A 12,551-nucleotide genomic window follows, 5' to 3' on the forward strand; every position below is an offset into this window, starting at 1 on the left:
TGCGGGTAGGTGGGACTAGGTGAGATTAAGAGTTCGGCACGGACTAGGAGGGCCGGAATGGCCTGTTTCCGTGCTGTGATTGTTATATGGTTATATGGTTACCAATCTTGGTATCATCTGCAAATTTACTTACCCACTCATCTATATTTTCATCCATGTCATTTATATACATTACAAAACAGTAGAGGTCCCAGCACAGATCCATGCGGAACTCCACTAATTACAGACCTCCAGCTCGAATAAGTCCCTTCAACCTCTACCCTCTGTCTTCTTCTGCGTAAGCCAGTTTTGAATCCAAACAACAATTCACCACAGATCCCATGCATCTTAATCTTCTGGATTAGCCTTCTGGATTAACTTTGTCAAACATCTTACTAAAACCATGCCTACAACATCCACTGCCCTACATTCATCAATCTCTCTCACCACCTTGTCAAAAAACTCAATCAAGTTGGTAAGGCATGACCTGCCACACACAAAGCATTGCAGGCCATGGGTTTCCAAATGTTCATATATCTTATCCCTAAGAATGTTGCCAGGGCATGTCTAGTCCAGTGGTATATAATCCTTCCTGATTAGCTAGTCCTCATCCAATCAGGTTCCTGCTCTCCCATCTTGTTTATAGTTGAAGTCCAGTTTTTACTTAGAGCAAGACCTTAATCTTTGTTTTAATTCTTTTTCTCTAGTTTCTTCTCTTCACCAGGAGATCTGAAAAGCCAGTGGGTGAGGACTAATCAATCAACAGGGACGGATGATGGGAGTAAAAATACCAGCGGGCTAGATGTGCCCAGGCATCATCCCTGATGAAGATGTCAGAGTTTGGCATCAAAACATTGGTTAAAATTGATACCTGTTCTCAGCTGGAAGCCTATTTAGAGTTTATTCATCACATACACCAGGAAAGCAAAAGATCTTTTTTTTTGTCCTAACATATTTATACACTGAACTCCTGGTCCTCCATATCCTTTTCCTTGGTAAATACTGAAGAAAAGTACTCACGAAGTACCTCACTCACATTCCCTGCATCCAAGCAAATGTTCCCCCCTTTATCCTTGTGTGGTCTCACCCTCTCCCTAGTTATCCTCTTGCTCTTGATGTATGTATAGAATGCCTTGGGATTCATCTTATTCCTACTTGTCAAGGACTTTTCATTACCCCTCCTGACTTTCCTAATTCCTTTCTTCATTTCTTTTCTGGCTTCTTTATACTCCTCATGTGCTTCATTTGATCCTGACTTCCGAAGTTTTGCATACTTTTCCTTTTTCTTCTTAAATAAATTCATCACCTCTTTGGACATCCAAGGTTCTTTTATCTTTCCCTTGCTATCCATCCTTTGAACAGGAACATACCTTTCCCGTACTCTGTACAACTGCTCTTTAAACACCCTCCACATGTCTGATGTGGGCTTCTCAGAGAAAAGGTGTTCCCTATTAGCTTCTTAGCTCCTGCCTAATGCCCTTGTAATTTGCCCTACTCCAAATTTAAAATTCTCCCACAAAGATCATACCTATCCTTATCAATAGCTATCCTGAAAGTTAAGGAGTTGTGGTCACTGTTCTCTACTGAAAGGTCAGTCACCTGGCCAGGCTTGTTACCCAACACCAGATCCTCTCATTGGACCGTCCACATATTGATTTAAGAGACCTTTGTGAATACTCTTTACAAATTCTAAACCCCTTGCACTAAGAAGGTTCCAGTTTATATTAGGGAAGTTTAAATCCCTCATGATAGCAACGGTTGTGGTCCTTTTGGTTCTCCATTATGTGGTCAGGTGACACCCAGGTGTTCCTGTGAATTCTTTTAGGGCAGAAGATCCTGCTTCCAATGACTATGTTATTCAATACACACATGTTGGCAAAGCACTTTTTATTCTCACTCATCATGCCCAGTCTGTGTGTTACCATCACGTCTTCATAGCTACTGTTATCTGATCATATTTTTGCATTAAAGTCTCCCTTCAGAAGGTTCAAACCTCTCTAAGGATATACTTCAAGGATGTTTTGGAGTCTGTTGTAGAAAGTGTCCTTGGTTCCTTCGTTGCTGCCATTAGCAAGCACATAACATTAACTACATGTTCACCTTGATCTTTTTCTTCTTTGTTCTAAAGGATACCAAGATGATGCAGGGCACATGGGCTTACTATCCTATCAATGACTTTTATCCTACTTTTTATAGCATGAATACCACTCCTTGGGTGTGTGGAACATTGTCTTCCTCATGTCCTGAATAAAGCAGTAGTTCTCTTGACATCAGCTGCCCCTGCCCAGAGTGTGTCCATCTTGTCTCACTGATGCTAAGCCGGCTCAGATTATTGTTCTTCATTTCAGCTGCCTCATGCACTGTCTTTCCATTTTCACACATGGTCTCTAAGTTATATGTTCCAATGGTGGTGGTCCTGAATGATAGAAGGATAATCGGCCCTGTGGCTTCCACAGACTTGCGACTTTCACCACACTACTTCATAGATCTTCTATGCAAAGATCCTTCCTCCCTAGTGATGAGATCTTTGGCACTTCTGTTTGTGTTTCTGTAGCTCTATGTTTTTATGGGCTGGGATTACTAGCCCCACGACCAACCCTCTTCATTTAGCAGCTGGGCTTGGAAAATCAGAAATATGATTTATGTGTAATTTTTCACTTCCTTATGTTACATGAACTTGTGTATATAACAATAAACTCAACTTTCAACTTTATAGAAATTCCACACACAGTAGGACCCAGCAGCACTCATTCCAATGTAAGCACAACAAAGCCCTGAGTTCCATTAGCATTAAGACTTCTGTTGATAATTGCTAGCATCAGCTGGGTTTGAGAAAGAAACAAAATACTGTCAGCATAAGGATTTATTGCTGCAATCAGTTGTTAATTAGCAAGAGGTTATTAAGGATAAATGAGACCATGATATCTTAGCCCATTTGGTCTTGGCTGAATGAGCCTTTGTCTCCTTTACAGGAAGATACTATGTGTGTGATAGAAAAAGGGAGCTCTCTGAGTAAATAAACACAATATGACATCACTGCTACACTTTTGACAGATTTGTGACAAGTGCCATTTAAATAATTTTCAAATACAAAATTTTGCTGAAAGATATACTTAAGACTTATTTTTGTTTATTAATTAATAAACATATGTCATCCATATGACGGTTTTGACTTCAAGAATTAGCTGCTTTCATATGTTGGAAAGACATCATAAATGTTTAAAGGCTAAGCATTTCACTATTATTAGGGGCCATTTGATCATTTTTCTTTACAACTTAGTTCATTTACCATCCTAATAATTTTTAAAAATTAGAGAAATGTTTTTCCTACGATACAGCCTGTACCAAATTGCCTGTTCTTTCCTGTAATAGTCTTCTTGTCTCCTACTCACTCATTCTGCTGATTTGTCTATCAGTGCCTCAAGATACAATCATAAAGCAGGCTGCTAAAATGGGTTTGGGAGATGAAATCTAACACAGGGATATTCGAGGTTATACAATTTGGAAGAAAGAAACCAGAGAAACAAGAACAGGCTAACTGATACAATTGAAAAGGAGATATGTGGATGAGGGTAGGCTAGGCCTGGCAGGCCAGGAATGTTTGAAAGCAACAGCACAAGGTTAAAGTAAAGCTCACAGGGATCATTGATCAATTATCATATTTCCTTTGTGCCAAGTAAAATTGGGCGTCTCCAGTCTCCAGTGGCACTTTTCTTTCCTTTTAGCCTTGGGGTTATATTGTATTTTTCTTCTGTTTTAAAATACATGTATCAAAGCATCAAGAAAAATTAAAATGTTGCCCTCCTTTTCCACAATGCACTCTTTACAGGGCCCACTGATCTCAAAACCCACCCTCTAGCCAGCAGGTGCCATCTAGAGTGATACCCAGGCATGAACATTACCTCAAATGAGGTGTGGACAGACACCCCAAAATCCTCCTAAACAGCGTAGGAACAGAATAAAGAGGAGCCTCTTGCATCTTATTGTTCAGTTGCATTTCATATCTCTGAAACTGTAGCACTTAGTTCTGCATTCTGTTATTATTTTACTTTACTGCATCGTTCTAATGATTTGATCTGTATGGATGGCATGCAAAGAAAAGTTTTTCACTGAACCATGGCACATACGAGCATAATAAACCAATTTACCAATTTAATTTGCCAGTTTACAGCTACTTCCAATCATATGATAACTTATGTAGTCAACTTCTTATAAACTGTCTCCAAATACATTAATGGTATGCAGTCACAGCATTTACAATCTCTATACATTCTCTGTCATATTCTGACATTGTAATGCTGTAGCATACACAATCATCTCAGTACTGTACTTGCTACTACACATTATTACAATCACAGATCTAAATTCAATGGTGCTTAAGTATGTACACCTGTACACCTGCTTGTTAGTTGAACCAGCTAACCATGCGGCAGCAACTCCATGCATAGAAGCATGCAGACATGATCAAGAGGTTCGGTTGTTCAGACCAAACACCAGAATGGGGAATGAATGTGATCTAAGGGATTTTGTCTGTGGAATGATTGTCCTTGCCAGACGGACCAGTTTAAGAATCAAGAAACTGCTGATTTCCTGGGATTTTCATGCACAACTGTCTCTATTGGTTACAGAGAATGATGTGATAAACAAAAAACATCCAGTGAGTGGCAGTCCTGTGGACGAAAACACCTTGTTAATGCAAAAGGTTAGAGAAGAATGGTCAGACTGGTTCAAGCTGACAGGAAGGGAACAGTAACTCAAATAACCACACATAACAACAGCGGTGTGCAGAAGAGTATCTCTAAACACACACTTTATACCTAATAATCATATCTTATTAGGAATTATTATAGCTAATAATGTACTTAATAATGTGGCCACTGAATGTACATAGATTACAGTACACAAGTTCCCCAACCCATCTGTCCCTCCCCACGTCTAAGTGTACTAACCTGAGCAGGAATATTGTTCTCCTGGAAGCTTTATGGTATAAATTCACTGAACTGACTGTGGCAGTCACAGCAGCTCCCCATAAGGAGCAGAGCACTATAATAGTGAAATTCTGACAGAATTTTCAAGTATTGACCCCAGTAGTCCAGCTAACCCTTGGAAATTCAATGGAATGGAATGTTTTCCTTTCATAGACATGATGCTGATTGTCAAAGATCAGGGCTGAGATCAGTAAAGCGATGACTCCATAGGGAGTCTGAGAGGAACAGTTGTCAGAAACATGATTACAATGGACAAAAGTGAAAGTGAGATGCAGTTTTACTGCTGTAAGGACCCAGAGTAATGCTAGAGAAGGAAATGCCATTCACCAGAACAGGAAAAGGTTCAGGTTCAAGTTCAAGTTTAATTATCATTAGACCATACATGAAAACTCGTGAATACAGCTAGCATTCCTCCAGGTCCAAGATGCAAAGCACTGTACCAACAGCCATACACAGCACAAGGCACATTTAAGACAGCAGCAAACATACAGTCACACACAAAAAAATATATATATATCCCAAGTCTTTGAGTGACATATCCTGTAAATTGATGCTGCATGGGTGATGAGAAAAAGATAACTCTTAGACTGGAAAATAAATGAAATAGAAGCAGACAGGTCTGAAGCACTTCAGAGATGCTGTTTATGCGATCAGTGGGAAATGGAAGGGGCACTGATCCCTAGAAAAGGGGCATACAATTCTCTTTAAGCAATGCATTGCATGGATGAAATTTACATTATACTATCAGTTTCATACATGCACAGAGGTACATTGTATGAATCACAGTTTGTGTGTGAAAGTCTGCATGTGGATTACCATAAATCTGAAGGTTTCTAATTATAAGAAGGTGATTAAGTAGGTCACAGTAAATATGGAGATGATGATGGAGATCTTTACCTAAATCTCATCAGTTCCAACAACTATTTGTTTATGGAGAGATAAGAATCAGAATCAGAAACAGGCTTATTATCACTGGCATGTATAGTGAAATTGTTAACTTAACAGCAGCAGTTCAATGCAAAACACAATATAGAAGAAGAATAAAAATAAATGAATGAATAAATAAATTTACAGTATACGTATATTGAATAGATTAAGACACCTTGGGTGCTTATGATGCAAGTTCCCAATATGCCTCTACAGATCCTGCCTAACCTACTGACTTCCTCCAGCAGTTTGTTTGTTTTTTGCTGTGAATATTTATGGAAATGGGTGTTTATAGATTGCAGCCTATACCCAGATATAGTATAAAGGGACATTTACAGAAGAAAGGACTGTTTGAAGGCAGGGCGGTTGTAACTATGGTAGGTAATGCTACATTCAAAGTTAAAGTCAAAGTCAATTTGTGCGTGGAGCTATATTTGTTCATTTTGTCCCTGCCTATGGATCAAGGCATGATAAATGTTACACTGGTGTGACATTACGAGAAGGCTCACTATCTACAAAAGTAAAATCCAAATTTTTAATCAAAATATTCTATAAAATATGCAACATCTAATGTGTCTTGAACATAGAAACAGGTGAAGAATAAAACACAGCGAAGATACTGGCAAAACTATGGCTTCTTGTCATGTTTGAAAGAAGGTCATCTGATGAAGACAATTTTGAAGGATTTTGTGTATATAACGACAAGCATTTGGGATTTATGGACTAGGTGAGTGCTGAATCTCCAGTGAAAAAAATCTTTTGAGAGCTGAACTAGATAAATGGCTGAAAATTGACAAGTTTGATCTTGTTTCATACTGATGAAGTCATAAGAAATTTGGCCAATAACCAATAACCATGAATAACAAGGAACTGGAGTAAACCTAAAGTTGAAGGAAAGCCAAGATAAAAGTTTCTTAGAAACTTGCTGCTGAAAAATTTAAACATGTCTTGAAACTTGATGAGCAACAAAACTGTTTATCGTCAAACTGTAATGCAGTTACACATTCTTCCTTTATGCATGAGAGAAGGAAAATGTGTAAGCAAATGAACATAAGGGATATATTCAAGAAGACTAGTAAGCCTAAATCTCCTTGGTTTATGACTTGAACTCTCAAAAGTCCTGTTGAAACTGATGAAAAACTATTAGAGTATCCAGCACACAGTGAATGTATTGCACTACAATTTTGATGTCAGGATCATGTGATTTTAGTTTAAGTGGTAGCCTAATCCATGCTAAGTTATGTGTAAATGGCTATGCATAGCCTACATAAGATTGTTTTGTCTAAATGGAAGTAAGCTCAAACAGTGAATTTTATTTCAAGTGTAATAAAAAATGAGTATCAAAAGAAATTTTAGTTTATTTTTGCTCACATAAACAGTAGCAGCATCATCCTCTTAGCAGTCCTCATTGAAGGATCAGTAGTGGAAAGGGTGAGCAGTTTCAAGTCCCTGAGTGTCAACATCTCTAAAGATCTATCTAGGGCTCAACATATTGATGCAATTACAAAGAAGGCAGGACAGCAACTATATTTCATCAGGAGTTTGAGGAAATTTGGTATGTCACCAGAGATTCCAGCAAATTTCTACAGATGTACTATGGAGAGCATTCTAACTGGTTGCATCATCGTCTGGTATGAAGGGGCCACTGCACAAGATTGGAAAGAGCTGCAGAGGGTTGCAAACTCAGCCAGCTCTATCATGGGCACTAACTTCCCCAGTATCAAGAAGGTCTTCAAAAGGCGATGTCTCAGAAAGGTGGCATCCATTATTAAGGATCCCCATCACTCAGGACATGACCTCTTGCCATCAAGAAGAAAGTACAGGATGTACAGGAGTCTGAAGACACACATGCAATGTCTTAGGAACAGTTTCTTCCCCTCCACCATCAGATTCCTGAACAAACAGGAAACTAACTCATGAATACTACCTCAGTATTTTGCTCTCTTTTTTCACCAGTTACTCAATTTATATATTTTTTCTTATTGTAATTTATAGCCTTTTTTCTCTGTTGCAAGATATTGCTGCCTCAAACAACAAATTTCATGACATATGCTATTAAACTTTATTCAGACTGGAAAATTTTCATGTGATGGGATGTACAGTCTGTCGTTTGATTTATTTTGCTGTTTAATACTGTTCAACCTTAAAATGTAGGATTGCAATGTAAAATTTGTTATTCAAAAGGACTAGCAGATGGCATATACAGTAGTTTAGTAATTTTTTTACAGATTTTTGCAAAGAATAATGACATACAGTTGATTTGAGATTCTGTCTGACTGAGTACATTTTATGTAGAAGTTTTCATGGATTTTAAATGGTCCCAAATGGGAGGCTAAGAAATAAAAGGCAAATCAGCAAAATGGATCCAAAATTGGCTTGGAAGTAGGAGACAGAGAGAGAGAGTAGAGGGTTACTTTTGAGATTGGAAATCTGCTTCTGCTATGCATTAATGACTTAGTTGTAAATGCAGGAGGTATCATTAGTAAGTTTTTCAAATGACATGAATATTGGTAGTGTTGATAGAGAGGGGAGATGGTAGTCTTAGGATGCTGAATGATAGTGACCAGCTGGTAAATTGAGTAGGACAGTGGCAGATGGCATTTAATCCTGTTAAGTGCAGGTGATGCACTTGAGGGGTCTAATCAGGGTTGGACATACACTATGAACAGAAGAGTGTAAAGTGATATTGAGGAACCAAGGGACCTTGTTGTATAATTCCATAGATGCCTGAAGATGGCAGCATAGATAAATAGGGTACTGAAAAAAGACAGGCAAAATACATGCCTTCATTAGCCTGGATTTAAAAATCATAATAGCAGAGAGGCCTAGGTACAACTTAAATAGTTTGGTTAAGTCACAGCTAGATTATTATGTGCAGATCTACAGATCCCACTATAGGAAGGACATGATTGCATCGAAGAGGAGATTTATCAGGATGCTAGCTTAGTTTAGTGCCATGCAGCTCAGAAACCAGCCCATCAGTCCACCATATCCATGCTGACAATCATGTACCTACCTATACTAATCCCATTCACCAGCATCTGGTCCACAGCTCACATTGCCTTGGTGACAAGTGCTTGTTCAGAAACTTCTTAAATGGTTTTGGGGTAGTTACTTCAAGCATCTTCACAAGGAATGCATTCTACAATTCAACCATCTTCTGCGTGAAATAATTCTTCCTCAGATCATTGAGTGCATCTACATGGAGCGCTGTAACAAGAAAGCAGCATACATCATCAAGGACTGCCTCACCATTCAGGCCATGCTCTCTTCTCACTGCTGCCATCAGGAAAGAGGTACAGGAGTTTTAGGATGCACACCACCAGGTTCAGGAACAATTATTACCCCTCAACTTTCAGGCTCTTGAACCAGAAAGGATAACTTACCTCAACTTCACTCACCTTAACACTGAACTATCCCCACAACCACTTCCAAGCACTCTCCTCCTCATGTTCTCAATCTTTATTGTGTATTTATTTATAATTATTATCATTTTTCTCTTTTATATTTGTACAGTTTGTTGTCTTTTGTGCATTGTTTGTTTGTCCAACTTGTTGTGTGGTCTAGAAATGGAACCACCAAGATTAATTTGATGAAAATGAGAACATCATCGAGATCTTGCAAGAAAAGCAGAAAGCATTTATTGCACGGCAGAATGACGTGTCCTGTATTTTGAAATGTGATCAGCTTAAGCACCTCCAGAAACAAGCACAGAGATTTATCAATTCTTGTGCATCCCATGACATCTACACTTTTTCCAACCCCGTTCCTATTACTTACTCACTTCTGGCTCTTCTTAATAGCCCCAAACACCCTCTAATGATTACTCAGCCCCCAATCCACCTGGCCCAGCCTTTGCCCTAGTTCCGCTTCCAATTCCTGGAAACTAATTCTCCGCCAGCATCCAAGAGATGCCAAAGATTGCAGATGTTGTAATATAGAGCAGAAAATAATCTGTGAGAGGAACTCAGCAGATCAAGCAGCATCCATTAGAGGCAAGGAATTGTCAATGTTTTATGTAAAAAGACAGCATCAGTACTTATTTGTTTGCTGACTGTTCCCCCAATATCCCCTTCTACCATTCCCAATCAACTAATTCTCATCTTCAATCGAGTATTGACCTTCCAGCCTGACTCTTTTACTGTCCCCTACCTGGTAGTCATTCCTTACTTACTTGCTTATCTCAAGCAACATAATGCATGTCCATCCATGTCCCAAACCACAACACCATTCCCCAGCTCACCTTCCATTCCTACAAACACTCTCCCCTCCCCCCGACCTGGCCCTAGACATTACCTGAATCCCATGGGTCCTACAGTGACTGCACACCAAGAGACGGCCTTTCACTGTGAAAGGTTTATGGTGCATTGCAAACATGTTGGGCCTCAGGAAGGTATTTAAATAAAATCTTCATTGGCCATTATTGTATCATCACAGGAACTATTTAAGTTGTAGGCCAAGCTCCAGTTTCAGAACCACATTCATAATAGAGCCTGACTCCAGCCTACTGGTTATATTTCCACATCAAATTCAGAGATACAGGATCTAAACTCTCCACACAGTTGCAGCACTGAATTCTGTATCAGCAATTGGTGGATTTTATATATTTGATGAGTGTGGGTAAAGGTAAACTTCCTAGCTTCTTAACCTGTGAAACTATCCCACCACAAAACAAGAAACAACCAGATATTGAGGTACTTCATGCCACAGAGGAGTGTTCATACCTGCCAGACCGAAAACCAAGCACTGGATTCTTCCAATAGCTCACAATATTCTCCAAAGGGAGTTTGCAAAGTTATGAAAACAACAGCTCTGGTATGCCTGTGTGGAGAATGTACACAGGTTCAAGATTCAAAACACTGAGTTTCTATCCCTGAAGAGTTACTACCGTTCATGAAAAGCTGTCAGGCATCAGGCTGTTGTGTGCATTCCTGTGCACTTGCTTCAGCATGCCACAGATTCCTGCTGCCATCTGCAATGAACCAGACTGTTGCTCTTAGCCAAGCCTTTTCTTGGCAGACGTATGCATGAGATCTAAGTAAACTTCATTCTGTTCATAATAGTACAGGCAGAGTTTCAAACAGGGGCATTCTTTTTCTTGCCTCCAAGTTTTCTGGATCATGTTGCCTCACATTCATGTGCAGTCCAGAAATCCAGAGGATCTTCTTATCTCTCTTTTTAAGGTCATTTAATATCTTTGCAAATCAGTCTTTCCTTCTATTGGAATTTTTTGAGGTGGGACCAGTCTCCCTAAAATTCCTGTGGTAATTAAAAATTAACAGGAGCACGTCATAGTCATTAAGAAGATGTGGCAATTTATAACATTAAAAAGGTTGACTGAGGCAGAGAGAGACATCAGAGGAAGTGATGAGGGGGAGTAGGAAATATTTAAAAATAACCAGTCTTCTCTGCCTTAATCACCCACCTTCTCCTCACTCTGACCTCTGTCCATCACGTATATAAAGTAATGTAACACCCTGGTATACAGAGAAATCCTTACTACCCTGATCCAAAAGCTTCTGCCTCTATATGCTGTTACATACTGTAAAAACACCTGGAAAATGACAGCAAAAGCCCTGAGGTTTCTTTCTTTCCCTTTAGTTAGACATGCACATTTCCTTTGATCTTGTTGTTGCATTTGTACAGGATAGTCAGTGGGAGTGTGGATCTAATGTCAACATACTATCTACCTTCCAAACTATGTCTTCTATTGTATACTTCTGTGTGCCTTGTACATCATTTGTACTATTTTGTATCAATTTATAAGTTATTCTACTTATTTACTGTTTTCTACAAAGCAAATAAGATTACAGGTTCCCAGCCTGTCTAGTCTTCATATACACCCTTTTCGTACCTCAGGATCCAAGCTATCAGGTCCAAATTATTTGCAAGAGAAAATCTGCAGATGCTGGAAATCCGAGCAACCCGTCCTGCCGAAGGGTCTCGGCCCAAAACGTCGACTGTACTCTTTTCCATAGATGCTGCCTGGTCTGCTGAGTTCCTCCTTCATTCTGTCTGTGTTGCTCCAAATTATTTTATTAGCTTTCAGAAGTCTTAATTTCTCCAACACATTCTCTTTAAGTTTTTAACTCTCATTAAACTTATGCTTAGTGCACTTTGTTTGTTATAGTGAAAATATGTTTAATAGTTCTCTCATATGGCCTCACCTATGTACCTAGAGGATCCACATTTCAGTTAGCTACTTTCTTCCTTTTTGTACAGGCATGGAAGCACTTAAAAATAGTTTAAATATTTCTTACTGGTTGACTCTTGAATTCTTCAGTTTCTTTTTTTGCAGTTCAATCCACTTTTAAAACTCTCCCATCCTCAGGGTATTGATATTGGGTTATTTTGTGAAAAAAATCTATAAGCTGCTTCTTTTAATCTAATTCTATTATTAACCCTTTCAGTTTCCCACATTCGGACCTCTTTTTTCAATAAATTTGCATAGTTTGAGAAGGGCAAAGATTTCCAGATAGATTTTTATAGGTGGACATACAATAGATAAGATATTAGAACATACCAATTGTTACTAGATTAACCATAAGAAAAGGTTTAAGTTTAATTTAATCTCACAAACATTCACAAGTGAATGAATATTGCCTTCTTTGTCATAAGCCATTTTAGCTCATTAATGTTTTAATCCATTAATATTTC

This window comes from Hemitrygon akajei, chromosome 20, assembly GCF_048418815.1.
Source record: "Hemitrygon akajei chromosome 20, sHemAka1.3, whole genome shotgun sequence".
Taxonomy (NCBI): Eukaryota; Metazoa; Chordata; class Chondrichthyes; order Myliobatiformes; family Dasyatidae; genus Hemitrygon; species Hemitrygon akajei.